This window comes from Schistocerca americana, unplaced genomic scaffold (assembly GCF_021461395.2).
Source record: "Schistocerca americana isolate TAMUIC-IGC-003095 unplaced genomic scaffold, iqSchAmer2.1 HiC_scaffold_77, whole genome shotgun sequence".
NCBI lineage: Eukaryota > Metazoa > Arthropoda > Insecta > Orthoptera > Acrididae > Schistocerca > Schistocerca americana.
This window is the reverse complement of record NW_025726533.1, coordinates 727,501-732,500: the sequence shown is the minus strand read 5'-3', so window position 1 is coordinate 732,500 and position 5,000 is coordinate 727,501. Positions and strand designations below refer to the sequence as shown.

At 50.8% G+C, this 5,000-nt stretch overlaps 1 non-coding gene across 1 annotated transcript in view; it reads right to left on the bottom strand.

Annotated features, from left to right (window-relative positions):
* The window catches only part of LOC124590612, a 1,910-nt gene extending 1,784 nt beyond the window's left edge, over positions 1–126 (bottom strand). Inside the window, exon 1 of the ribosomal RNA XR_006976670.1 lies at positions 1–126. This exon is cut by the window's left edge and continues 1,784 nt beyond it. This is a non-coding gene — a ribosomal RNA (small subunit ribosomal RNA).
* Between the last annotated feature and the right edge of the window lie 4,874 nt (positions 127–5,000).

Sequence of the window (5,000 nt, the reverse complement as noted above, 5' to 3'; positions counted from 1 at the left end):
CGATCTAAGGAACCATAACTGATTTAATGAGCCATTCGCGGTTTCACCTTAATGCGGCTTGTACTGAGACATGCATGGCTTAATCTTTGAGACAAGCATATGACTACTGGCAGGATCAACCAGGGAGCTGCGTCAACTAGAGCTGAGCAGCCGGCCGCCCGGGAGTGTGTCCCGGGGGCCCGCGCGAACACGCAAGCGTCCGCTCAATTATTCTGCAAACAGGAGGAGGCTGAGCTCCCCTGCACCATACACCTCGAAACCCTCTCAGGTCCCGGCGGCGCGCAGCGCCGTCCTAAGTACTTGGTCGGGTTCGAGAGAGGCGCAATCGCCCGGAGTTTGGCGAGTAGACGCTTTAGGTGCGACCACCCGTGCTCCCAACTGAGCTTGCCGCTGCCGACAGAGGCCCGGGAGCGTGCTGTCGTGGCATTGCCGGCGGGAGACAACACGCGCCACCTACGGTGACCGGCAGCTCCAACGCCAGCGCCACAGAAGGACAAAAGCCCCACTTGGGTGCCGAAGCGAACTCTCCCAGCACAGCGCACGCGCCAACACGTCCGCACAGCTGCGATACAAACCACCTGCGAGAACCGCAGAGGCGACCGAGCAGCAGACGGCGTCGCGGCGCCGAGCGCCGGGCGGCGGCGCATCCTCAGCGCACACAGTCCTCAATCGGACCAGCACACTGCAGATGTCCACCGCGCTTCGCACCGGGCCCGCGAGGACCTACTTTGGCCGCACGGCGCCGCGTGCAGGGTGCGCCGGCGCGCAGCTGCGCCGCCTGCCGCCTCCGTCGGCCGGCGCGCCTGCCACTGGCCGCCCCCACCAGCCGGCTGTAGCGCGTGCGCCCACGCACCGCGCGGCCAGCACGCCGGGAGGCCCCCCCTCACCGGCCGGGGACGGTCCCACCCAGCCACCGCCGCGTATCGCTTCACACCCAGATGCCATTCACGTTCGTGGGCATGGTGGGTATCGCTGGAACAACCGGTTGGTAGCTCAACCGATCGTCGCCATCACTGATTCACCTCTAGCGAGAACAACCGCACCACAACGGTTTACCAGTTGTTCATTTGCGTAACGTCACCAGCAAACGTAGGCGTCCATCGCCATTTGCAAATTCAACGATTGTTGCATGCCTGTGTCAGGTGTCACGACACACTATGTCTGCCCACATACACGCAACAACATGTGCACGCTTCGCGAACACGTGGAAGGTGGCCCCCGTACGTATGCGATGTCCATTGCGCGAACGACTGTCAACCGGCCTCTGTCGCATGTCGCAGATGTGGAACGCAGTGCACCATGCTATCACGGTGTGTGAGAAGAGACGACTACGTCTGACAACACGCGCCACTACATCAACAGACGGCTCATGCTGATCGCCATCCAGGGCATACCACACTGCAATCCAGCTCTTATAGGGAGACGACACGTAGCTGAGTGCACAACATTTGGACCGCATGGTTCGCCGTTGTTGGCGCAGTCGTTGTACGGTCACATGTACCACGATGTATCATTCAGTACATGAGGACCAATGTGCAGTACAGTGTGTGATTTGGACGTACAACATCAGCGGACAGTTGACACAGGCCGTACCACAGCGTAGGCTAAGTGCTTCGCCATGCAAATGCCAATGAACAACTGCAAATGCCAATGAACAACTGCAAAGGGCATTGAGCATGTACGTCCTGCTGCCATCCACATTACAGTGTATAGCTGCAAGGTGTTTAACATGAAGCGATACACTGGGGACCGGGCAGTGCGAGTAGCAAACTATATTGCGGGGGTTGCAGTTAGGCAACACTACACTAATTTAACGCGTCGTATGACAATTACAGAGCAGGTTAAGGCCCAACGTGTGTTGGGTTAAGGCCCAACGTGTGTTGGGTTAAGGCCCAACGTGTGTTGGGTTAAGGCCCAACGTGTGTTGGGTTAAGGCCCAACGTGTGTTGGGTTAAGGCCCAACGTGTGTTGGGTTAAGGCCCAACGTGTGTTGGGTTAAGGCCCAACGTGTGTTGGGTTAAGGCCCAACGTGTGTTGGGTTAAGGCCCAACGTGTGTTGGGTTAAGGCCCAACGTGTGTTGGGTTAAGGCCCAACGTGTGTTGGGTTAAGGCCCAACGTGTGTTGGGTTAAGGCCCAACGTGTGTTACGTTACGGCGCAACGTGGGTTACGTTACGGCGCAACGTGGGTTGCGTTACGGCGCAACGTAGGTTGCGTTACGGCGCAACGTAGGTTACGTTAAGGCGCAACGTAGGTTACGTTAAGGCGCAACGTAGGTTACGTTAAGGCGCAACGTAGGTTACGTTAAGGCGCAACGTAGGTTACGTTAAGGCGCAACGTAGGTTACATTAAGGCGCAATATAGGTTACATTAAGGCGCAATATAGGTTACATTAAGGCGCAATATAGGTTACATTAAGGCGCAATATAGGTTACGTTAAGGCGCAATATAGGTTAGGTTAAGGCGCAATATAGGTTACGTTAAGGCGCAATATAGGTTACGTTAAGGCGCAATATAGGTTACGTTAAGGCGCAATATAGGTTACGTTAAGGCGCAATATAGGTTACGTTAAGGCGCAATATAGGTTACGTTAAGGCGCAATATAGGTTACGTTAAGGCGCAATATAGGTTAGGTTAAGGCGCAATATAGGTTAGGTTAAGGCGCAATATAGGTTAGGTTAAGGCGCAATATAGGTTACGTTAAGGCGCAATATAGGTTACGTTAAGGCGCAATATAGGTTACGTTAAGGCGCAATATAGGTTAGGTTAAGGCGCAATATAGGTTAGGTTAAGGCGCAATATAGGTTAGGTTAAGGCGCAATATAGGTTACGTTAAGGCGCAATATAGGTTAGGTTAAGGCGCAATATAGGTTAGGTTAAGGCGCAATATAGGTTAGGTTAAGGCGCAATATAGGTTAGGTTAAGGCGCAATATAGGTTAGGTTAAGGCGCAATATAGGTTAGGTTAAGGCGCAATATAGGTTACGTTAAGGCGCAATATAGGTTACGTTAAGGCGCAATATAGGTTAGGTTAAGGCGCAATATAGGTTACGTTAAGGCGCAATATAGGTTACGTTAAGGCGCAATACAGGTTACGTTAAGGCGCCATACAGGTTAGGTTAAGGCGCCATACAGGTTAGGTTAAGGCGCAATACAGGTTAGGTTAAGGCGCAATACAGGTTAGGTTAAGGCGCAATACAGGTTAGGTTAAGGCGCAATACAGGTTAGGTTAAGGCGCAATACAGGTTAGGTTAAGGCGCAATACAGGTTAGGTTAAGGCGCAATACAGGTTAGGTTAAGGCGCAATACAGGTTAGGTTAAGGCGCAATACAGGTTAGGTTAAGGCGCAATACAGGTTAGGTTAAGGCGCAATACAGGTTAGGTTAAGGCGCAATACAGGTTAGGTTAAGGCGCAATACAGGTTAGGTTAAGGCGCAATACAGGTTAGGTTAAGGCGCAATACAGGTTAGGTTAAGGCGCAATACAGGTTAGGTTAAGGCGCAATACAGGTTAGGTTAAGGCGCAATACAGGTTAGGTTAAGGCGCAATACAGGTTAGGTTAAGGTACGACATAGGTTAGGTTACGGTACGACATAGGTTAGGTTACGGTACGACATAGGTTAGGTTACGGTACGACATAGGTTAGGTTACGGTACGACATAGGTTAGGTTACGGTACGACATAGGTTAGGTTACGGTACGACATAGGTTAGGTTACGGTACGACATAGGTTAGGTTACGGTACGACATAGGTTAGGTTACAGTACGACATAGGTTAGGTTACGGTACGACATAGGTTAGGTTACGGTACGACATAGGTTAGGTTACGGTACGACATAGGTTAGGTTACGGTACGACATAGGTTAGGTTACGGTACGACATAGGTTAGGTTACGGTACGACATAGGTTAGGTTACGGTACGACATAGGTTAGGTTACGGTACGACATAGGTTAGGTTACGGTACGACATAGGTTAGGTTACGGTACGATATAGGTTAGGTTACGGTACGACATAGGTTAGGTTACGGTACGACATAGGTTAGGTTACGGTACGACATAGGTTAGGTTACGGTACGATATAGGTTAGGTTACGGTACGATATAGGTTAGGTTACGGTACGATATAGGTTAGGTTACGGTACGATATAGGTTAGGTTACGGTACGATATAGGTTAGGTTACGGTACGATATAGGTTAGGTTACGGTACGATATAGGTTAGGTTACGGTACGATATAGGTTAGGTTACGGTACGATATAGGTTAGGTTATGGTACGATATAGGTTAGGTTACGGTACGATATAGGTTAGGTTACGGTACGATATAGGTTAGGTTACGGTACGATATAGGTTAGGTTACGGTACGATATAGGTTAGGTTACGGTACGATATAGGTTAGGTTAAGGTACACATTGTTGTAAGGAAAGGTTTAATGGGGGGCGGGGCGGCCGGTTTGTTGATTGTGATTATAGTAAGTGGATGCCTGCGGCATCATCTGATTTGCCACGTCAGGATGCACCTTTGGCTCATGACAGGCGGCGCTCTCATTCCATGCTTGTGGCAGACCTGTGTCTTTCATTCCTGCCATTGTTTGTGTGCTGTGAGAGGAGGCAGTATTGTGATGTTGGGTGCACCCCTGTGTAGGACATGTGTGGGTGTTGGTGGCTTGGCTGAGCAATGGTGGTTGTCGGGTGGGTGGGATATTCTGTTTTCTGAGTGGACCTCCCAGTCTGGTTATGACAGTGTGGATTGTCTAATGTGGCGGAGAGGATGCACTGGGTGTTGTTCCATGCTGGTGCTTACATATTGTCTGTGTGCGTGTTACAGGCAGAGAGTAGTGCGTGATAAGGGTGTGTGGCTGACGTGTGGTTGTGATTGTGAGCAGAGTCTTTCAGCATGTATACGGACAGTTGTATACATTATCTGTATTCTGATGGCTCTATCTATTACTAATCAGCGCCGTGTATACGTTTAATCCGGTTCCAGTCGAAACTGTTGTATCTCTGT